The sequence below is a fragment of the Parasteatoda tepidariorum genome, chromosome 10 (genome assembly GCF_982258835.1).
Source record: "Parasteatoda tepidariorum strain Cologne lab strain chromosome 10, Ptep-v5.0, whole genome shotgun sequence".
In the NCBI taxonomy this organism is placed as follows: Eukaryota; Metazoa; Arthropoda; class Arachnida; order Araneae; family Theridiidae; genus Parasteatoda; species Parasteatoda tepidariorum.
Genome location: NC_141764.1, coordinates 33,015,605 through 33,041,616, shown reverse-complemented (window position 1 = coordinate 33,041,616; position 26,012 = coordinate 33,015,605).

The following is a 26,012-nucleotide window of genomic DNA, read 5'->3' as shown; positions in this document are numbered from 1 at the left end:
CTCCAGCATCAGAAAGCTTGCCATTTTTCTTTTTTTTACTGTGGATCTTCTCTCCTCTTTCATCTCTTCCAAACGATAAAATCTTCCATGACAATCTTTCTTCATTGGAGAAGCAATTCCCTTTTGAACCTTGAATAAAAGAATAAAACATACTTTGCGTTAAACAAGATCTAGGATGAAATAGTTTATTTTTAGAGCAAAATCTATAAAAAAATATTAATATACCTTCAAAAGGGAATTCTCTCCAGCATCAGAAAGCTTGCCATTTTTCTTTTTTTTACGGTGGATCTTCTCTCCTCTTTCATCTCTTCCAAACGATAAAATCTTCCATGACAATCTTTTATAATTGGAGAAGCAATTCCCTTTTGAACCTTGAATAAAAGAATAAAACATACTTTGCGTTAAACAAGATATAAGATGAAATAATTTATTTTTAGAGCAAAATCTATAAAAAAATATTAATATACCTTCAAAAGGGAATTCTCTCTAGCATCAGAAAGCTTGCCATTTTTCTTTTTTTTACGGTGGATCTTCTCTCCTCTTTCATCTCTTCCAAACGATAAAATCATCCATGACAATCTTTTATAATTGGAGAAGCAATTCCCTTTTGAACCTTGAATAAAAGAATAAAACATACTTTGCGTTAAACAAGATATAAGATGAAATAATTTATTTTTAGAGCAAAATCTATAAAAAAATATTAATATACCTTCAAAAGGGAATTCTCTCCAGCATCAGAAAGCTTGCCATTTTTCTTTTTTTTACGGTGGATCTTCTCTCCTCTTTCATCTCTTCCAAACGATAAAATCTTCCATGACAATCTTTTATAATTGGAGAAGCAATTCCCTTTTGAACCTTGAATAAAAGAATAAAACATACTTTGCGTTAAACAAGATATAAGATGAAATAATTTATTTTTAGAGCAAAATCTATAAAAAAATATTAATATACCTTCAAAAGGGAATTCTCTCCAGCATCAGAAAGCTTGCCATTTTTCTTTTTTTTACGGTGGATCTTCTCTCCTCTTTCATCTCTTCCAAACGATAAAATCTTCCATGACAATCTTTTATAATTGGAGAAGCAATTCCCTTTTGAACCTTGAATAAAAGAATAAAACATACTTTGCGTTAAACAAGATATAAGATGAAATAATTTATTTTTAGAGCAAAATCTATAAAAAAATATTAATATACCTTCAAAAGGGAATTCTCTCCAGCATCAGAAAGCTTGCCATTTTTCTTTTTTTTACTGTGGATCTTCTCTCCTCTTTCATCTCTTCCAAACGATAAAATCTTCCATGACAATCTTTTATAATTGGAGAAGCAATTCCCTTTTGAACCTTGAATAAAAGAATAAAACATACTTTGCGTTAAACAAGATATAAGATGAAATAATTTATTTTTAGAGCAAAATCTATAAAAAAATATTAATATACCTTCAAAAGGGAATTCTCTCCAGCATCAGAAAGCTTGCCATTTTTCTTTTTTTTACGGTGGATCTTCTCTCCTCTTTCATCTCTTCCAAACGATAAAATCTTCCATGACAATCTTTTATAATTGGAGAAGCAATTCCCTTTTGAACCTTGAATAAAAGAATAAAACATACTTTGCGTTAAACAAGATATAAGATGAAATAATTTATTTTTAGAGCAAAATCTATAAAAAAATATTAATATACCTTCAAAAGGGAATTCTCTCCAGCATCAGAAAGCTTGCCATTTTTCTTTAATTTACGGTGGATCTTCTTTCCTCCTCCATCTCTTCCAAACGATAAAATCTTCCATGACAATCTTTCTTTATTGGAGAAGCAATTCCCTTTTGAACCTTGAATAAAAGAATAAAACATACTTTGCGTTAAACAAGATCTAAGATGAAATAATTTATTTTTAGAGCAAAATCTATAAAAAAATATTAATATACCTTCAAAAGGGAATTCTCTCCAGCATCAGAAAGCTTGCCATTTTTCTTTTTTTTACGGTGGATCTTCTCTCCTCTTTCATCTCTTCCAAACGATAAAATCTTCCATGACAATCTTTTATAATTGGAGAAGCAATTCCCTTTTGAACCTTGAATAAAAGAATAAAACATACTTTGCGTTAAACAAGATATAAGATGAAATAATTTATTTTTAGAGCAAAATCTATAAAAAAATATTAATATACCTTCAAAAGGGAATTCTCTCCAGCATCAGAAAGCTTGCCATTTTTCTTTAATTTACGGTGGATCTTCTTTCCTCCTCCATCTCTTCCAAACGATAAAATCTTCCATGACAATCTTTCTTTATTGGAGAAGCAATTCCCTTTTGAACCTTGAATAAAAGAATAAAACATACTTTGCGTTAAACAAGATCTAAGATGAAATAATTTATTTTTAGAGCAAAATCTATAAAAAAATATTAATATACCTTCAAAAGGGAATTCTCTCCAGCATCAGAAAGCTTGCCATTTTTCTTTTTTTTACGGTGGATCTTCTCTCCTCTTTCATCTCTTCCAAACGATAAAATCTTCCATGACAATCTTTTATAATTGGAGAAGCAATTCCCTTTTGAACCTTGAATAAAAGAATAAAACATACTTTGCGTTAAACAAGATCTAGGATGAAATAGTTTATTTTTAGAGCAAAATCTATAAAAAAATATTAATATATCTTCAAAAGGGAATTCTCTCCAGCATCAGAAAGCTTGCCATTTTTCTTTTTTTTACTGTGGATCTTCTCTCCTCTTTCATCTCTTCCAAACGATAAAATCTTCCATGACAATCTTTCTTCATTGGAGAAGCAATTCCCTTTTGAACCTTGAATAAAAGAATAAAACATACTTTGCGTTAAACAAGATCTAGGATGAAATAGTTTATTTTTAGAGCAAAATCTATAAAAAAATATTAATATACCTTCAAAAGGGAATTCTCTCCAGCATCAGAAAGCTTGCCATTTTTCTTTTTTTTACGGTGGATCTTCTCACCTCTTCCATCTCTTCCAAACGAAAAAATCTTCCATGACTATCTTTCTTCATTGGAGAAGCAATTCCCTTTTGAACCTTGAATGAAAGAATAAAGCATACTTTGCGTTAAACAAGATCTAAGATGAAATAATTTATTTTTAGAGCAAAATCTATAAAAAAATATTAATATACCTTCAAAAGGGAATTCTCTCCAACATCAGAATGCTTGTCATTTTTCTTTCCTTTACGGTGGATCTTCTCTCCTCTTCCATCTCTTCCAAACGATAAAATCTTCCATAACAATCTTTCTTCATTGCAGAAGCAATTCCCTTTTGAACCTTGAATAAAAGAATAAAACATACTTTGCGTTAAACAAGATATAAGATGAAATAATTTATTTTTAGAGCAAAATCTGTGAAAAAATATTAATATACCTTCAAAAGGGAATTCTCTCCAACACCAGAAAGCTTGTCATTTTTCTTTCCTTTACGGTGGATCTTCTCTCCTCTTCCATCTCTTCCAAACGATAAAATCTTCCATGACAATCTTTCTTCATTTGAGAAGCAATTCCCTTTTGAACCTTGAATAAAAGAATAAAACATACTTTGCGTTAAACAAGATATAAGATGAAATAATTTATTTTTAGAGCAAAATCAATAAAAAATTATTAATATACCTTCAAAAGGGAATTCTCTCCAACATCAGAAAGCTTGCCATTTTTCTTTCCTTTACGGTGGATCTTCTCTCCTCTTCCATCTCTTCAAAACGAAAAAATCTTCCATGACAATCTTTCTTCATTGGAGAAGCAATTCCCTTTTGAACCTTGAATAAAAGAATAAAACATACTTTGCGTTAAACAAGATATAAGATGAAATAATTTATTTTTAGAGCAAAATCAATAAAAAATTATTAATATACCTTCAAAAGGGAATTCTCTCCAACATCAGAAAGCTTGCCATTTTTCTTTTTTTTACGGTGGATCTTCTCTCCTCTTCCATCTCTTCCAAACGATAAAATCTTCCATGACAATCTTTCTTCATTGCAGAAGCAATTCCCTTTTGAACCTTGAATAAAAGAATAAAACATACTTTGCGTTAAACAAGATATAAGATGAAATAATTTATTTTTAGAGCAAAATCAATAAAAAATTATTAATATACCTTCAAAAGGGAATTCTCTCCAGCATCAGAAAGCTTGCCATTTTTCTTTTTTTTACGGTGGATCTTCTCTCCTCTTTCATCTCTTCCAAACGATAAAATCTTCCATGACAATCTTTCTTCATTGGAGAAGCAATTCCCTTTTGAACCTTGAATAAAAGAATAAAACATACTTTGCGTTAAACAAGATCTAGGATGAAATAGTTTATTTTTAGAGCAAAATCTATAAAAAAATATTAATATACCTTCAAAAGGGAATTCTCTCCAGCATCAGAAAGCTTGCCATTTTTCTTTTTTTTACGGTGGATCTTCTCTCCTCTTTCATCTCTTCGAAACGATAAAATCTTCCATGACAATCTTTTATAATTGGAGAAGCAATTCCCTTTTGAACCTTGAATAAAAGAATAAAACATACTTTGCGTTAAACAAGATATAAGATGAAATAATTTATTTTTAGAGCAAAATCTATAAAAAAATATTAATATACCTTCAAAAGGGAATTCTCTCTAGCATCAGAAAGCTTGCCATTTTTCTTTTTTTTACGGTGGATCTTCTCTCCTCTTTCATCTCTTCCAAACGATAAAATCTTCCATGACAATCTTTTATAATTGGAGAAGCAATTCCCTTTTGAACCTTGAATAAAAGAATAAAACATACTTTGCGTTAAACAAGATATAAGATGAAATAATTTATTTTTAGAGCAAAATCTATAAAAAAATATTAATATACCTTCAAAAGGGAATTCTCTCCAGCATCAGAAAGCTTGCCATTTTTCTTTTTTTTACGGTGGATCTTCTCTCCTCTTTCATCTCTTCCAAACGATAAAATCTTCCATGACAATCTTTTATAATTGGAGAAGCAATTCCCTTTTGAACCTTGAATAAAAGAATAAAACATACTTTGCGTTAAACAAGATATAAGATGAAATAATTTATTTTTAGAGCAAAATCTATAAAAAAATATTAATATACCTTCAAAAGGGAATTCTCTCCAGCATCAGAAAGCTTGCCATTTTTCTTTTTTTTACGGTGGATCTTCTCTCCTCTTTCATCTCTTCCAAACGATAAAATCTTCCATGACAATCTTTTATAATTGGAGAAGCAATTCCCTTTTGAACCTTGAATAAAAGAATAAAACATACTTTGCGTTAAACAAGATATAAGATGAAATAATTTATTTTTAGAGCAAAATCTATAAAAAAATATTAATATACCTTCAAAAGGGAATTCTCTCCAGCATCAGAAAGCTTGCCATTTTTCTTTTTTTTACTGTGGATCTTCTCTCCTCTTTCATCTCTTCCAAACGATAAAATCTTCCATGACAATCTTTCTTCATTGGAGAAGCAATTCCCTTTTGAACCTTGAATAAAAGAATAAAACATACTTTGCGTTAAACAAGATCTAGGATGAAATAGTTTATTTTTAGAGCAAAATCTATAAAAAAATATTAATATACCTTCAAAAGGGAATTCTCTCCAGCATCAGAAAGCTTGCCATTTTTCTTTTTTTTACGGTGGATCTTCTCTCCTCTTTCATCTCTTCCAAACGATAAAATCTTCCATGACAATCTTTTATAATTGGAGAAGCAATTCCCTTTTGAACCTTGAATAAAAGAATAAAACATACTTTGCGTTAAACAAGATATAAGATGAAATAATTTATTTTTAGAGCAAAATCTATAAAAAAATATTAATATACCTTCAAAAGGGAATTCTCTCCAGCATCAGAAAGCTTGCCATTTTTCTTTTTTTTACGGTGGATCTTCTCTCCTCTTTCATCTCTTCCAAACGATAAAATCTTCCATGACAATCTTTTATAATTGGAGAAGCAATTCCCTTTTGAACCTTGAATAAAAGAATAAAACATACTTTGCGTTAAACAAGATATAAGATGAAATAATTTATTTTTAGAGCAAAATCTATAAAAAAATATTAATATACCTTCAAAAGGGAATTCTCTCCAGCATCAGAAAGCTTGCCATTTTTCTTTAATTTACGGTGGATCTTCTTTCCTCCTCCATCTCTTCCAAACGATAAAATCTTCCATGACAATCTTTCTTTATTGGAGAAGCAATTCCCTTTTGAACCTTGAATAAAAGAATAAAACATACTTTGCGTTAAACAAGATCTAAGATGAAATAATTTATTTTTAGAGCAAAATCTATAAAAAAATATTAATATACCTTCAAAAGGGAAATCTCTCCAGCATCAGAAAGCTTGCCATTTTTCTTTTTTTTACGGTGGATCTTCTCTCCTCTTTCATCTCTTCCAAACGATAAAATCTTCCATGACAATCTTTTATAATTGGAGAAGCAATTCCCTTTTGAACCTTGAATAAAAGAATAAAACATACTTTGCGTTAAACAAGATATAAGATGAAATAATTTATTTTTAGAGCAAAATCTATAAAAAAATATTAATATACCTTCAAAAGGGAATTCTCTCCAGCATCAGAAAGCTTGCCATTTTTCTTTAATTTACGGTGGATCTTCTTTCCTCCTCCATCTCTTCCAAACGATAAAATCTTCCATGACAATCTTTCTTTATTGGAGAAGCAATTCCCTTTTGAACCTTGAATAAAAGAATAAAACATACTTTGCGTTAAACAAGATCTAAGATGAAATAATTTATTTTTAGAGCAAAATCTATAAAAAAATATTAATATACCTTCAAAAGGGAATTCTCTCCAGCATCAGAAAGCTTGCCATTTTTCTTTTTTTTACGGTGGATCTTCTCTCCTCTTTCATCTCTTCCAAACGATAAAATCTTCCATGACAATCTTTTATAATTGGAGAAGCAATTCCCTTTTGAACCTTGAATAAAAGAATAAAACATACTTTGCGTTAAACAAGATCTAGGATGAAATAGTTTATTTTTAGAGCAAAATCTATAAAAAAATATTAATATATCTTCAAAAGGGAATTCTCTCCAGCATCAGAAAGCTTGCCATTTTTCTTTTTTTTACTGTGGATCTTCTCTCCTCTTTCATCTCTTCCAAACGATAAAATCTTCCATGACAATCTTTCTTCATTGGAGAAGCAATTCCCTTTTGAACCTTGAATAAAAGAATAAAACATACTTTGCGTTAAACAAGATCTAGGATGAAATAGTTTATTTTTAGAGCAAAATCTATAAAAAAATATTAATATACCTTCAAAAGGGAATTCTCTCCAGCATCAGAAAGCTTGCCATTTTTCTTTTTTTTACGGTGGATCTTCTCACCTCTTCCATCTCTTCCAAACGAAAAAATCTTCCATGACTATCTTTCTTCATTGGAGAAGCAATTCCCTTTTGAACCTTGAATGAAAGAATAAAGCATACTTTGCGTTAAACAAGATCTAAGATGAAATAATTTATTTTTAGAGCAAAATCTATAAAAAAATATTAATATACCTTCAAAAGGGAATTCTCTCCAACATCAGAATGCTTGTCATTTTTCTTTCCTTTACGGTGGATCTTCTCTCCTCTTCCATCTCTTCCAAACGATAAAATCTTCCATAACAATCTTTCTTCATTGCAGAAGCAATTCCCTTTTGAACCTTGAATAAAAGAATAAAACATACTTTGCGTTAAACAAGATATAAGATGAAATAATTTATTTTTAGAGCAAAATCAATAAAAAATTATTAATATACCTTCAAAAGGGAATTCTCTCCAACATCAGAAAGCTTGCCATTTTTCTTTCCTTTACGGTGGATCTTCTCTCCTCTTCCATCTCTTCAAAACGAAAAAATCTTCCATGACAATCTTTCTTCATTGGAGAAGCAATTCCCTTTTGAACCTTGAATAAAAGAATAAAACATACTTTGCGTTAAACAAGATATAAGATGAAATAATTTATTTTTAGAGCAAAATCAATAAAAAATTATTAATATACCTTCAAAAGGGAATTCTCTCCAACATCAGAAAGCTTGCCATTTTTCTTTTTTTTACGGTGGATCTTCTCTCCTCTTCCATCTCTTCCAAACGATAAAATCTTCCATGACAATCTTTCTTCATTGCAGAAGCAATTCCCTTTTGAACCTTGAATAAAAGAATAAAACATACTTTGCGTTAAACAAGATATAAGATGAAATAATTTATTTTTAGAGCAAAATCAATAAAAAATTATTAATATACCTTCAAAAGGGAATTCTCTCCAGCATCAGAAAGCTTGCCATTTTTCTTTTTTTTACGGTGGATCTTCTCTCCTCTTTCATCTCTTCCAAACGATAAAATCTTCCATGACAATCTTTCTTCATTGGAGAAGCAATTCCCTTTTGAACCTTGAATAAAAGAATAAAGCATACTTTGCGTTAAACAAGATCTAAGATGAAATAATTTATTTTTAGAGCAAAATCTATAAAAAAATATTAATATACCTTCAAAAGGGAATTCTCTCCAACATCAGAAAGCTTGTCATTTTTCTTTCCTTTACGGTGGATCTTCTCTCCTCTTCCATCTCTTCAAAACGAAAAAATCTTCCATGACAATCTTTCTTCATTGGAGAAGCAATTCCCTTTTGAACCTTGAATAAAAGAATAAAACATACTTTGCGTTAAACAAGATATAAGATGAAATAATTTATTTTTAGAGCAAAATCAATAAAAAATTATTAATATACCTTCAAAAGGGAATTCTCTCCAACATCAGAAAGCTTGCCATTTTTCTTTTTTTTACGGTGGATCTTCTCTCCTCTTCCATCTCTTCCAAACGATAAAATCTTCCATGACAATCTTTCTTAATTGGAGAAGCAATTCCCTTTTGAACCTTGAATAAAAGAATAAAACATACTTTGCGTTAAGCAAGATCTAAGATGAAATAATTTATTTTTTGAGCAAAATCTATAAAAAAATATTAATATACCTTCAAAAGGCAATTCTCTCCAACATCAGAAAGCTTGCCATTTTTCTTTCCTTTACGGTGGATCTTCTCTCCTTTTCCATCTCTTCCAAACGATAAAATCTTCCATGACAATCTTTCTTCACTGGAGAAGCAATTCCCTTTTGAACCTTGAATAAAAGAATAAAACATACTTTGCGTTAAGCAAGATCTAAGATGAAATAATTTATTTTTTGAGCAAAATCTATAAAAAAATATTAATATACCTTCAAAAGGCAATTCTCTCCAACATCAGAAAGCTTACCATTTTTCTTTCCTTTACGGTGGATCTTCTCTCCTCTTCCATCTCTTCCAAACGATAAAATCTTCCATGACAAGCTTTCTTAATTGGAGAAGCAATTCCCTTTTGAACCTTGAATAAAAGAATAAAACATACTTTGCGTTAAACAAGATCTAAGATGAAATAATCTATTTTTAGAGCAAAATCTATAAAAAAAATATTAATATACCTTCAAAAGGGAATTCTCTCCAGCATCAGAAAGCTTGTCATTTTTCTTTCCTTTAAGGTGGTTCTTCTCTCCTCTTCTATCTCTTCCGAACGATAAAATCTTCAATGACAATCTTTCTTCATTTGAGAAACGTTTCCCTTTTGAACCTTAAAAAAAAGAATGAAACATTCTTCTTCATAGGGTGGGCCACATCAGAGGACAACACATAGCGAGAAACATCCATACCCAGAGCGGGGTTCGAGCTCGCAGCCATTAGCTTTGCTGTCACTCACTCTAGCCGATCGGCCACTTTTCCGGCCAAGATGTAAAATGATGTATGTCAACGAATGAGTTACTAGGCGATTCAGTAAATCGACATATTAGTGAATTGGATTATCATCGAGGAAAAAAATCAGCAGCAAGTGATTTAGTTTATAAGAAAATAATGATGTTTTTAATTCTCTAGATTTTGGTATTAGAATCGGTTTTTTTTTCGTCACTCGTAAGTTAAAAAATGTTTAGATTTAAAATTGGAAACAGTTTTAAATAAGTGTTACGAGACACAAAATAATACCTTCAGATTTTCTCTCTCCACATATTACAGAGAGAGAGAGAGAGAGACCGTTACGAGAAAAAGTAAATTCAAGTTGTGTGAATATGATCTCAAAATTGAAAACTTTTTCACTTATGCAGAAATTATTATAAAAATGTATTGTTAAACTTATTATAAAAAAATACGGTATCTGATTTTTAACGTTTGTACATTTAACGAAATTATAAAACAAACAATAGAGTTACTAGCAATAAATTACAGTTTAACTCTCATAGCAACTTTTAATTTTATTATGATTAAGCTTCGCACGTTTAGTTTATTCTAATATTTGTTAAGCACATTACTATATTTTATTATTTTATTTTAATTATAAATATTGTACTTTTCTTACATGATAATTTGTAAGATTAAAAACATCAAACAATGCTTTGAAATTATTTTAAAAAATACTGTTGTAAAAGGATGTTACTTATTATTCTCATTATTAAAATTTATTATTTCATTTATTTACAATTTTTGTATTTTTCCCATGCGATATTTCGATAGATTAAAAATTCGACAAGTTTTAACAATCGTTAAAAGCATTGCTCTAAAAAGATGTTATTTGTAACTTTGTGTTTATGCAGGTATTAGTTATTATTATATGTAGTAGTAAGTTTAGTAATTAGCATGCATTAGTAATTAACAATATGTATTTAAATAATATTTCTTTCTCGTTAACCTATTGACATACGAAGAAGTCTGGGAGACGTCATTTGTTTCTTATGTCAAACCAATAATTGACGTGCCTCAGACGTCTTCAGCACAGAGATGCCAACTTGCTCCGGTCAGCAAATAAATATTTTAAATTGGTAGTTTATCAATTGTGATTCTTCGTTTAATAAATTCAATTTAGTAGATTTTTATCCGCCACTATTTCTAAATAATTCGTAGGCTTGCGTAATTCACCACTTAATAATAAACATGTCTTGCTATACCTCTTAAAAAACAAGCAAAAATAGTCAAATATTTGCAAAATTTAGTTTGTAGTTATTTACATTTTTTTAAAAACATTATTTTGGCTTGTCCAGAGCAGTTGGCATTTCTGTCAACAATCCGTTGCGAGTTATTGTTTACTGTGTAATCTAAGGTCATTTCCATATCAAGAAATTCATAATTCCTCACAGTTTAGAGTTTTAAAATGGGATTTTAAAATGGAATTAAATAATTCGACTTACAATTTTTAATCATCGAACAACAGCTTTTGTTTACTTCATCATTTAAGGTCTCACAGTTTTTACCCATTTTCGAACACAACCTTCTACCACGAATTCAAAATACAAAATGATTCTCATAATGCTTTTTACTTATTGTTAAAATTAGTTTGCAACAATGGACATTTTTACATAAAACATTATTTGTTACTGGTGCAGTGATTGTTTAATTGCATCAAATAGCTCTCTTGAAACAATGGTGTACGCAGGTAAACAACAATTAAAAAGTAACTCAATATCATTTCATTTCTAGATAATGTGAAAACGCACAAAACGAAATTCCGATATATTCGCAAATTCAATATTTTATCTGGGTTCCCAAGGCCATTCTCTACAAATTTGTATTTTCAGAATCTGCCTAAAAATGTCTATAAGTTAGGACAGTTTTTCCCAAACTTATGACTTTTGTGTACCCTTTCTAAATTTTTCGTAACGCTGTGTACCACTAATAAAAAATGAATGCATATTTTAAAAACATACATAGAAAAATTGCACAAAAGTTAAAAATTACATGAAAATTTTGGATGTTGCAAGATATTTCACATAATAACGCTTACCCCCGCTAAACTGTTCCCGTACCCCTGGGGGTACGCGTACCACACTTTGGGAAACACTGAATTATGGTATTCACAATAACATAAATATCATTCGATTTGAGTAAGGTTATCATTTGTCTAAATGTTAATTTGAGTCATTTTTTTTATTTTACTCTAAACAAGGATTCTGAAATATGTATATAAACTTTTTTTTTACAAAATATAATGTATTCTCCTTTATAGTGAGGACATTTTAATGGCAGGTTAGCATGGCTACCTAAAGCCAATAGAAAAAGGAGACAAGAGAGAGAGGGGGTATATATATATATATATATATATATATATATATATATATATATATATATATATATATATATATATATATATATATATATATATATATATATATATATATATATATATATATATATATATATATATATATATATATATATATATATATATATATATATATATATATATATAAGGGTGTGAAAAGGACCGTTGTCGGCCCTTTTCACACTCATCTTTAACTTTAACTTAAAACCGCATCAATAATCCAGAGTAACCGCAATAGATGATTAAGATCAGAGTTACAACTTTAATCACGAAACCATGATAAAACCATAATAACCACAATCAGCCATAACAGATGATTAAAATTGTATATTATTACTCAAATAGAAGCCTAAAATTTTAAGCAATTTGTATTTATTATTAATTTCTAATATTTCAGCAAGCAAATTCCGAAGTTCTTGAAACGCAAACTTTTCTCCCACTAGAGCAAAAAAAAAAGTTTTGTTTTCTAGATGGTTTTAAAAACTAAAGAAATTTTTATTAGTTCGTAATTATGTATTTTATACATATTGCGAGATTAAAAAAAGCACAAGTGAAGTCAGATAGTATCATTAAAAAAGTGATGATGAAATAGTTATGATGGTTTGATTTTAATACAGGACTATTCATATCTCTGTCAGATATTTCAAAACGCTAAATTTGGAAATAAAAAACTTAAATGCATAAAGCAGAAACGAGTCTTGCTGATATTGCTAAAGCAGTTACGGGTTTATTTAAAGTTGGTATTTTTGATATTGTTGTCTTAATTATATTCTAAAAGAAACGGGTGCTAGCATTGATTTATTTCGTAAAGGTAAACTAACTTCAAACTGGTGAATGGCCTTTGTTAAATTGCCATCTGAAGCAAATTCAAGTGGTTACATACAGTGGCGTAGCGAGCTTAACTCGCGCCCGGGGCACAATACCCTTTTAGCGCCCCCCCATTCGAAAACCATATAATATTATAAGTAAAATATACTCGCAAATAAATAAATAAATAAAGTAAAATAAATAAAGTCATAGACTCAAGCTAGGCTTTAAATTTGGGACAAAAAATGTAGTTGAGAGAACAAGACTAGATTTTGAAATGTATATGATCATCTAGAATTAGTTCAAAAGATGCCTATTATTATTTTACATATTTATAAAGAAATATTTTAAAAACACGCAGTTTTAAAACAATAAAAAAGTAAATATTTATTATCTCTAAGGTGATACATATATTTAATAATCATATGATTATAATACATTAATAAAACTAATTACTATGTCTGAATTTTCCGTGCTTTTGATGAAGCAAATGTATCAATAATATCATCAAAATTGATCATTTAAACTTTTTCTCTTTCCACACTTAAAAATGCTAGGTCACTTAGGCGATCTGTCAAAATTAATTTTAATTTGCTTGAATGAACGTTCGCAGCTAGCAATTGATACTGAGATAGTCAGGAGTATTTGAAATGCCGCTCTCAGTTTTGGAAAAACATCTTCTCCATTCGAGATTGATTATAAAAGGAAGAAATTCTAATGGAGTTTTAGGTTTAATTTCTTTTCTACTGCGGAGTAACATTTTGCTGTCACATATTTTGATAAAAAGTTCGATTACATTGAAATCTGTATTATAAAATTCACCCAGATTTTTAAAAATTTTTTTCTATGTCGTTATCAACATTATCCTTGTTTAATAAATTTTTAACGTCTAGTAGAAATTCAAATTTGAAATTAAGGTCACTTAATCGTGTACACATTTCTTGTTGAGACGATCAAAAGTGCTTTTCATAACGCGAGAAATTTCACTTTCTGCGGAAAGACCACCATAGCCAATTCTCCAGGCGCGTATTGTTGTATCCATATCCCATTTTTCACAAAGAGACTCTGCTTTTTTCTATTGCCTCTTTACAAAGCTTGTCTCAAATTTCGGCTAGTTCAGTCGCCAATGATTCAAGACCATGGAACACTTCTCTAAAATTCATTCTAGGATCTTGTAATCTGAGCTGCACACGACCAATCCTTCTTAAGATTTCGTACCAGAAATGAACTAAAGTTATAAAACTAAAGGTTAGTATATTTTGCAACAGAATTGTAGCTTCACTTCTGTTGTCACTTGTAGTGGTAGTGTGCTCTGCTAATTTTTCTATTAGTTCTTTTATATTCTATAGCCCATAGATGATAACGATAACCGCTTCTATTCTGGCGCTCCATCGCGTTTCAGATGTGTGACCTGCCATCACGGCAGCATTATCACAACATTGTGATCTGCAGTTTGTTAATGAAATTTCATCGTAATTTAATTTCTCTAAAATTGTATTTTCGATCGAGGCTGCATCTTTAGCATGTATTTCAATAAAACTCAAAAAAGATTCTTTGATGGAAACTTTTTTATTGATAAAATCAGCATCTACATACCTAACGACTTGGGACATTTGTTCTCGATGAGAAATATCAGGAGTTGAATCAAGCAAAAGTCCATAATATTTATTTCTTTTGATATCGTTTATTAGTTGATTTCGAACTGTAGATGCCAGAAGATGAATGAATTCATTTTGAATATGTGGTGACAAATTGAGAACAACAAATTTTTCTGTTAACAAATTTTTTCATACTCTATTCACTTAATAGAATCGTCGAATAGATGTAGTAAGTAATCTTATTTGATTTATTACTTACCAAGAATGCCTTGCACTTGAAAGGTAATAACATAGTGAAATATACAATATAATTTATGCTGACATTAAACTTATGTACAGCATTTAATAACATTTCATTTTTATTCTAAGCAGAGCGCGATGACAAGGACGTGAATTAAATATTGAAATATATTTAATATGAATATGAATTTAATATAATATTTAATATGAATTAAATATTATGAATAATATTTATGAATTAGCCTTTATTATATTACACTGGCACTTATTTAAAATATATTTTCCAGAAATCAATTATAATTAAAAAAAATTATCCAGTAATTTTTTGCTTTGCGGACCATTTGGCGCCCCTTTGTGAGTAGCGCCCGGGGCATGATGCCCCCCCTTGCTCACCCCTCGCTACGCCACTGGTTACATAGCTTCAGAAGTGGGTAGACTATATTTGAGGGTGCCCCTTGATTCTCGCCAAGTTATGATCGCGGCTGATTGCCAAGCTGGGCGATGTTGAAACCCAATCGTGATTCTGATTGGTTCAGATTTTAGCGTTATTTTTAAATGTTCAACGGTATATATAATTTCAGAGATCCGTTAGTTCTACGTTGGATACCGGCTGGATACCGGATATACTTTTGCTTCTGGTCAATAAGATCGAAGCTATTTGGGCAGTCATAAAAGGGACTTAAGAAAAATATGTCATCGCCAGGTCGGGTACCACTGACGCCATTTTCGATTCGTATTTCACCGAATTTACGTGGCGATAGAGGTACACAGATTCTATTCATGATAAATTTAGACAGTATCTAACTGCTATTAAAGAATTATGTTCACCTAAATCTGAGGATATTCAAGCTTAATGACGGAGTGAGTTTTTTTCTTCTTTTTCTTCCTGTGCTTACTCCATTAATTTTTGTTTCGACTCAAAATGCATTTTATTGCGTTTATTAATTTTGCTTAGATTGGGTTCATTGTAACTTTATAAAGTTACGGCCGATGTTTTGCTGAAATTTTCCAATGTTTTATTGAACTATCGTTATGTTTTGGCCGCCATCCCTGTTACCACGGTATTCCGCGCAAACAGGAATGGCGCCAAGCATAAGTCGCCAATTTCGCTAAGGGGCACCCTCAAATATATTTGTACCTCAGAAGTTGAAGTCGAATGTAAATATTAGCACGTTTTGATTAGGTCGATAACAGATTAAGTAAATTAAAGTAAATGTAAGCATTAATGGAAAGCCTCAGCGCAAAATAAAGTGGTAAAAGAGTTTATGTGTGCTGTATGAAGACGATATTCTTCGTGTAAGTACAAAAATGGTGAATCATATTTTTAAAAAAAATATCTCTTGAATTGTAAAAAAAATGAGTTTGAAAAATAATAGTTTGAAACCCAAGAATTGTTCAACCTAGGTTAGAAAATATTTAAATGCCAATTGGAAAACGTTTTTCAGGAGACCATAAGATCAGTAGCTACTGGTACTAATGAAAATAATCCTTTGAGAAACATTGGTGAAACCTAAATTGTCGACAATTTTATCAATTTCCTAATGTTTCCTATGTGTTAGTCTAAAAAAATATAATTCCGGTCATTGACCCGTAACAATTTTTGACTTTACAATCGGGTAATGATATATGAAATAATTGAAAATGTTACATTTGAAACGGTGCGTCTTAAATATGCTAATTTTCTAATTAAAAAAATATAATTATAATTATCTATATATATAATTATTCTAAATCGACTTGCGGTTTTTTTTTTGACAATCAAAATAAGGGTTCACTTAAACACTAGATTGTCAAAGGAAGTCATTTTGACTGCATTTCAATTTCAATTAGAAAAACAATGAGGATACAATTTTTTAGAATTTTGTGACTTTTTGTACAGCATATAATTTTTTTTTATTGCTATTATTAATTAATAACTTGTCATATAACTGAAAATAATATCAAAAATATTAAAAATTAAATTATTATTTAAATTTAATATAATTAAAATTAAATTATTAATTATATTAAATTAAATTATTAACAAAAATATTATTTTGGTTACTAGAGACTGAAAGATTTTTGAGAAAAATGGAAGTAAAATGAGACAGTTTAATGAAAAATGTGATGGTGTGATTTTTTTATTGCTTGACGAACACAAAATGTGGTTTCTATAAGATGCAGTTGTTCAATGATTTCGGCCAACATCTGTTCAAAGATATCAGTTGATAAGAGATATCATTGATTTAATTTTGTCTTAGTATTGAATCGTTTTGTAAGGATGATCTATATTCAAGCATGTTAACTGGAAAATGGGTTTTTGTAAAATATTCATCTGAAACAAATCCAAATGGTTATATAGCTTCGGAATTTGTAGCCGAATGTAAATATGAACACGTTTTGATTAGGTTGATTACATATTAAGTGAATTAAAATAAATGTAAGCATTAATACAAAGTATCAACGCAAAATAAAGTGGTAAAAAGGTATACGAATGCTAAGTAATAAAATAAAGTGCATGTATGTATAAAGGCGATACTCGTTGCAAGTACAAAACTGGTGAATTAGATTTTAAAAAAAATAGCTCTGAAATAATTGGTGAAAGGAAAAAAGAAAAAAAAATTTGAAAAGTAGTAAATTAATACAAAGGAAATGTTCAACCTGGGTTAGAAAATATTGAAATGGTAATTAAAAAATAATGTATGTTAGTGATCATAAAATCAGTAGCTACTGCAAATGCTGGTACTAATGCAGACTGGTACTAAATTTATAAACTGAAACCTAGAAATTGTTCTACCTAGGTTAGAAAATAGTGAAATAGCAACTAAAAAAACCTTTTTTAGTGATCATGAAATCAATATAATCTACTGCAACTGCTGGCACTAATGCAGATTGGCCCTAAATTAATAAACTGAAACCTCGGAATTGCTCAACCAACGTTAGAAAATAGTGAAATGGCAATTAAAAAATAATGTTAGTGATCATAAAATCAGTAGCTACTGCAAATGCTGGTACTAATGCAGACTGGTACTAAATTTATAAACTGAAACCTAGGAATTGTTCTACCTAGGTTAGAAAATAGTTAAATAACAATTTAAAAAAAAACGTATGTTAGGGATCATAAAATCAATATAGTCTACTGCAACTGCTGGCACTAATGCAGATTGGCACTAAATTAATAAACTGAAACCTGGGAATTGTTCGACCAAGGTTAGAAAATAGTTAAATGGCAATTAAAAAAGAATGTTAGTGATCATAAAATCAATATTTACTGCAACTGCTGGCACTAATGCAGACTAGTACTAAATATATATATTGAAACCAAAGAACTTTTCAACCTAGGTTGGAAAATAGTGAAATGGCAATTGAAAAATAATGTTTGTTAGGGGATCATAAAATCAGTAGCTACTGGTACTAATGAAAATAATCCTTTGAGAGACATTAGTGAAACCTAAATTGTCGACAATTTTATTCAATCTTCTACGTATTATGCTTGTCTCAAAAAATTAATTCCGGCCTTCACAATGTCGCTTCACAATTGTCGACTTAGCAATAGGGAAATCACATATCAAATTGCAAATGTTACATATGAAACGTTGCGTCCTAAATACGCTAATTTATTAATTCAGGAAATATAATTATCTGTATATATAATTGTTCCAAATAGACAGGCAATTTTACTTTTTGAAATTAAAAATATGTGTTTACTGTCATCCTTAAAATATTTAATTTTGACTAAAATACGATTTTGATAAAAAAACATTTCAGAACAATACTTTTGCCTCCCGTTAAATTTTTACCAGTTTTTTATTCACTGCAGGAGAATTTTATCAAAAAAAAAAATGAAAAATTATAATAGCAGAAATAAAATTTGGTCACCTTAAGCAGAAATAGTTGTCTATAATTTATAGTGACACTTATTACTTAAAAATAAAAGATGCTTGCAAATTAAACGAAAGGGAAAAAAAAGTTATTCCATTTATTTATGAATGATACTTCGCTCGTTTAGGTTATGTTTATAGTTTAACATATATTAATTATGTTTATTGAATTCTATTGTATCCTAGAAAAGACCAAACAAACGCATAAGTAGTTTAATTTTAAAATTAGTTATATGCATTGTAAAGAAGGAATATAATTTATTTTTGAATATCGTTAAACCATTAACTTGAATTTCGTTTTTCTTTTAAATTTTATGAAATAAATATTTAAGGAGATATTGTGACTTACAATTTTAAGTCATCTTTCTGACCTTTACATTTTCTTTTTTCAACGGCTTCTTTTATTTCTTCAGTTAGTCTATAAAAACTTTCACTCAAATTAAAAAAATAACCATCACACACGAAATCCAAGCACAAAATGAACTCAATAATGGTTTTTACATATTGTTCAAATTAGCTTGCAACAATGGATACTTTTATAGCTAATAATATTTGTTACTTTTGACTGTTATTGTTTAACTACATCTTTTAGCTTTGTTGAAACAATGGTGTACACAAAAAAAAAAAATTTAAAAACCAACTCAACAGCCATTGTTAGAGAGTGAATTTATTTAAGGGGGTACCCCACCCTTAATATTTCAAAAATTCGAAAAAAATTTTTTTGCATTTTTCGAATCTTTGTACCCTTTCTAATGTCTGTCTAAAACGATTTCTCGGTACCTAACTTCGTTTGGAAGTTATACCGGTATATATTATAGTCGCCGCTAAGCAGGTAGAAAGGCCCGTTCGGCCGGATTAGGAGGGCGACATTCTTTTTGTGACTCATCCATTCTGTTGACAGAGAAGATACATGGACCTGGAATTTCAGAATAAAGGTTAGTCAATACTAATTTAATAATTAACTAAATTGAGCATAAGTCAAAACTTTAAATGCGTTTTTCTCAAAACTCTGTTTTTTGACCTGGCCTAACGTTTTTCTCATGATCTATACAACGAAATGAGCTGTTCTTTTTTTTAAGTTACGTAAAAATATATTCTTTAGAAAGTAACATACGATTTTTTTGATATTTTTATAGCTCGATTTTATACTAGTATTTTAATGAATATTTTTTTAATGAAAAACTTAACTTTATTTTTTAAGTTGCCGCCATTTTGGTAATTTTGCGAATATCAAAAAACCGCTATGTTACTTTTTAGATAATATCTTTATGTTTCAGAAAATCAAAACAAAATCGTTTTACTATGTTTCAGGATTTCTAAATCCATGAGGCCAGTGAGGTGCTACTTTTTGATGACCAGCCACACGCGGAGATGCCACCAACTTATTTTTTACTATTTTGTAAAAGAAATTTTTTTAAAATCGACTTAAATTGTAGCTAAATAACATAAAAAAAACAAGGAGTCTCTGCATTGTCTCTATTACTTAAAAAAAAAATTCAAGAAAAACTTTAATATTTTACCATCTCAGGATGAGGTCCCCCTTAATCTTGCGAATACACAAGGAGTCATAATTCAGATAGATTTGATATTTAACTTGACACAATTAGTATTTTATCTGTGTTTTTCTCAAAATCCGCTCTCAAACAGATATTTTTAAAATCCTTGTAAAAATTTATACAAAAATTCCAAATTGGAATAGAAAATGTTTTGTAAAACATGGAATAAGACAATCGTTTTATTTTATCTCCTAAATGCTACTTTCAGTTATTCTTCTGTTTAACTTTAGACATGATTTCTTAAATATATATTTATTTTTTAATATATATTTCAAAAGGTCCTCCTCTCCTCTATTCTCCCTTCTAGTAAAAAAAATTGACAAGAGGATCAATGGATTGCCAGGGTTAAACGAAGGGAAAACAAGGCCAGAGTACTTTTCGTTGTATATCTTATAACCGTCGTTGAACAGTCGACCCAGTGCTTTGGGTTTACGACTACTAATGTTCAATTCCCCTGCCTTGTAATTCAGAACCCATTCCAGAAGACGAGGGAACTTCTGGATCGAGTATTGGGAGAAATTTGTCTTCGTGGAGGACTTTTTGATGGAGCTAACCCGTATTTGCGATACATGGAGAGGAAGACCACGAGAACCTCCCAAGGTTAGCCTGACGGCAGAGGAACTCTGATCCATGGTCCGTCTACCACTGAGGATATTTCACGTAAAATAAACCGAGTACCCGGGACAGGCTAATTAAATATTATCCGGGTCGTGATAATAACCAGGTAATAAAAATCTGGTCTGGTAAGTCAGATACCGGGTAATTGCCGGGAATTTGGTATGTTTTTAATTGATACTTTCATTGAAAATTAACCCCAAATGAGGTGTTAAGGTTTGGTTGGGGTGATTGACATTGAATGAGCTTTTAACTTGCTCATATTTCAGGGGGACACTCTGTTTTTCTCAGGTATAGAGTTGAGATCTTAAAACTCTATGTAAGATTTTATTTTATTTTATAACCGTCGTTGAACAGCTGACCGAATTTTCAGATTACGACTATCAATGTTAAACTCCGTATCTTTGTAATTTTGAACCCAATCCAGAAGACAAGGGAACTCCAGGATCAAGTATTGGGAGAAATTTGTCTTAATGGAAGATTTTTTGATGGAACTAACCCGCATTTGCTTTACTTGGGGAGGGAAACCATGAAAATCATCCACGGTTAGCTTGATGGCCTCTGACCCATGATCCATCTACCACTCAGGATATTTTACGTCAGCGCTATGGTCGGTGTGAGTCGGGTGCGGAATTTGAATCAACCAGCCATTGCTGGAAAACGAACCAGGGTCACCTCATTGGGAGGCGAGCGCTCTATCCCCTGAGCCACCACGGCTCTCTACGTAAGATTTATTAACCGTCGTTGAACAGTCGACCCAATTTTTTGGTTTTACGACTAGTAATGTTCAACGCCGTATTCTTGTGTTGTTACATATGGATTTATTTGAAATATTAATCCATATGCAATGTTCAGCTTTAAGTGGACATAAACAAGGAGTAAAAAGGAACAAAATTACATTGACAAACAAAGAAAACACATGACAAACGCATATTAACACAAAAAGAGCACAAAGATGAAATTAAAGTACAAAAATATATTCAGTGAAGAATGAGGAGTAGTCTTTACAGAGAGTTCATGTGATTTCTGGCATCCCAGTAAAGTTTACAGAGATCATCCCGCTCTTGAGATTGTTTGTCCAGTAAAGGGCATGCAAGCAAGTGGTCGGAGTTCATGGTTCCCGAATTGCAGATTTGGCACTCACTAGATGGAGGGATACCTATTCTGTTGAGGTGCTCTGCCAAGAAGTCATGGCCTGTTGAGAGTCTGAAGTTTGCCACAGCCTTCTTACGAGGACTGTGACAAAATTTCTTCCAACTGTTTTGGATGTTAGGTCAGAGTTTTCCAGTGGATTTTACTGCTTGGTTGCGCATTAGGTCAGTCATAAGTTTCTCGGAAAATTGTTTCTTAAGGGAGTGTGGTAGAATCGGTTTATTGCATTGTGGTTCGAGTGTCCCTTTCTTGGCTATTTGGTCTGCCTTTTCAGCCGTAGCCTTGTAATTTTGTTAAAAGGTGCTATAGAGCCACAGTTCATTTTTATTAGTGATATACGCGTTAACACAGTGTTGTGTGATGAATACATTAAAGCCGCCGAAACTATTCAGAGGTTTGTGGGGCCAGCCAGATATCCAGACATAAATGACTCTGAGTTTGCCTCGAATGGTCTTGTAGCTACCCAATTTCTTTCAGAAATCTTTTTGGGCTAAAAAATGCTTTAATGGAGTGGGATTTATTGTCCAGAAAACATTTGTCAACTTCATTTACAACCCGAGAGTTCGTTGTAATTTTATTCAAATTTCATATTTTGTCATTTAAAATTCAAAAATTCTTTCGATCAATAATAAATTAAATAATAATGAATATTTTTTAAAATTTATTTATTTGCAGGGAAACATCTTCAGAAAAATAAATTTTTTAGTTACGTGCTTCATTTTTTAAATTCTAGTAATAATTTGCAAGATGTGGGGGAATGCACGAAATGTAAAATTTTAATATAACAAAACGTTAACAAAACAAACGTAAAAACAAAACGTTAAACAATCAACAATTCATTCCTAAGTATATTTCCTTAAATAACTGACACAGGAAAAATAAATTTAACTATTTATTCTTCTAAATAGTTTCTTTGAAATAAGCAATAAATCAAGCTACTTACTTAATGCAAAGCCCATTAAAAATAAATATTTGGCAATTTATTGAGAATGGGTCTTTTTAAATGTTGAGAGGAAAAGAAATTCTTTCAACCCCGAGGTGAATTCGAATAAAATCTTTCTTAATTAAGATGAAATGGCTTTTCCTTGTTTAACTTTCAGAATATTTCGAAATTTACATTTCAGAATCAAGAAATGTTACCCCATTAACGCATTTGAAAATTTATTTTTAGTATTGTGGATAAATTCAATTTTAATGTGTTAAGCGAAAATGGGAAAAATATAAACAAGAAACTGCTTTATTTTAATAAATGAGCCTTTTCAAAGGAGACTTTGTTTGGATACAGAGTTGGCTCCGTTTTTTACAGGTTTGTTATTTGTGGTTTCCTTTGTTTGTTAGAAGTATTCACCTGAAGGTGTACCAATTTTAAAATAATATAAGATATGATATGTATGAATATTTAAGAGAGGCTAACATTTTTATAAAAAAATATTATTGTTATTATTTTTAGTCTAAAAATATCGAAGCATGCATTAACTGTGGGAAAGGGGGGCACTTTTCACTCTGGGACACTTAAGAACCAAGAGCAATCAAAAGAGTGCTCGTCGAGTGTAAGGAAACAAATGAATGGCAGGGACAAAATTGAAAGCCAACCATTCATCTATGAGCAACCATCCATCCATAAGGAGAGTTCAAACTCAACACCAGAGGAGGACCGCTTGCTGATGAACAAGCCCGAGTTCCCTTTGAGATACTTACCCTTTTAGTACTTATTTTATGTTTCCTGAAAAAGAAGAATGTGACTGCACTGTGAGCAACCCATGCACATCCATAAGGAGAGTTCAAACTCAACTCCAGAAGAGGACCGCTTGTGGATAGACAAGCCCGAGTTCCGTTTGAGCAACTTACCCTTTTAGTACTTATTTGATGTTTCCAGAAGAAAGAAGAATATATTAACTGCACAGTTTCAGTGCTGATTTTAATTGTATTGTCTTTTATACCATGTAATAGTTTTGAATTTTCTGATCCTGAATTGCTTTTAATTTTACTAATAAAGTAGGGTTCGTTAATTGTCCAGGCAGAGGTTTCTCAGTGGTGGCCGTCTCTTTATTGTCGGTCCGGACCTGTAAGTCGCCTGATATGGCGCTGATCTACAGCTGATTTGGCACCACGCCCTGTAGGTTCTGGCTCCCGAATCTGGGGCTTCCAGGTTTCTTTTGCATGTCGGCTCAATTGTGGTGGCGTGCGTGACTCGGATTCGTGTGCCTTGGGTCCGTGTGTTGTTTGGTTCCGACTGCGGTTGCAGGATTGCACCCGTACGACGGTTCATGTCGTTCAGCGAATGGGCTTTTTGAGTCTGGAGTGCCTAAATTCAATCCTTATGAACAAAGTTAGCCCATTATTCAAATAACATCTACATGTGCTCAACTTTGGTTCAAAATTTTTTTTCTAGAATCTTGAAAAAAAAAAGGTAAACTAGGTCTTATTACAATTTTAAAATGATTTATTGCAGCTCTGAAATACAAAGAAATAGTTTCGAGATTACAATTTTTAAAACTTCAGTTGAAAGATGTGTTCAATGTCTTCCGTTCAAATACTTTTTAATGTTACCCTAGTCCCGCAGTGGACTGATCGTTAAGACACGGTTCCCAGCAGATCACCGAAGTCAAGCATCACTAGTTGCAGTCAGTGTGCGGGTGGGTGACCACTTGGATCAGTCTGCGTAGGGACCGAGGGTGTGCGGTATTGGTCCTCGTTAAACTGTTCTACCGTAAAGTGCTCGACTTCGCGTACAGGTCGTCGGGCTACCGAAGCGGGGGTGCCATCCCCTCTGCAGAGGATCAAAATTGTGATGGCATGTCTTCGAATCATCCTCAGGGGTGTTTCCCAGACCGTCGCCAATAGCCCATTGTGAAGCTCTAGTGCGACGTAAATGAACTACAACAACAAAAATATTGTTACCCTAAGTTTGAACCATAAAGTAAGTACAGTTTTATAATTTTGATGACTTTTTTCATTTTCCTGGGTTTCAAATGAAGAAAATATTTAAATAATTTAAAGCAATGTTTATTTGATTTTTATTCATTTAAACTTTAATTTGAAACTCTATTTTAAAGTGCATGAAAGTGTGTTTAAAAAAGTCTAGTTTTTTCGCTCCAAACATTCATAAAAGTGTAATTAGCATGACTCAAAAGTTTAAAAAATATATATATGATTCACATCGGCTCATATATTTATAATGTTGCAGTTCCTATTTCTTTAAAATTCTTAATACGGTTTAATTTTCGTTCCTTCTAATATTTTAAATGTTCTTTCATACGTTTCTTTCATTTCTTCTTATTTCTAAAAGGTAATTCCAACTTCTCCAAACTTTAACAAGATTGTAATTCCCATTCCTTCGAACATTCAAATGAATGTAATTCTCATTTCTTTAAGCATTTGAAATGTTGCAGTTAAATTTTCCAAATGTGATATCAATAAGTTTTTCAAATTTTATTATATCTATTCCTTTAACAATTAATTTGTTGCAAACCAGATTTTAATAATGTCCTTTCAAATTTTTACGTCGTGTAATTCCATTCTTACTATACCTAAATGATAGACATTTTTATTTACTTATTTATTTATTTTTATTTCACATTTAGCTCGGATAAAACAACTTAAAATATCAAAAGTAAATTAAAGTTATTAAAGCAAACGTTGTCGTCTGAGTTCAAAGATAAGTCTGGCTCCATCATGAAAGCGTTTATATTTTCAGATTTATTTTAAAATTATTTGAATATAATTCCCCATGACAGACATAGTGCATCCGAGTAAGTTAAGAAAATTACAATTTCTATTCTACACTAATTTATTCTTGGAATTTTGCCAAGCAGCGCAAAATTCTACGAGTAAAAGAATCTGAGCTCACATTTTTCTCTACTTTAATTTTCATTTCCGTTTCAAAAATGGAATAAAAAGTATATATGCTGCATAAAAACTTCAACTTATTTAAGATTTCATCAAAAAAAAAGTGATTTTGTGAAATAAGAAGTTTCACTTATTTAAAATTTCTTCAAAAAGGAATAATCACACGGCATAAAAAATTCCTCTTATTTAAGATTTCTTCAAAAAGAAGTGATTCTGTGAAATAAGAAGTTTCCCTTATTTAAGATTTTTTCAA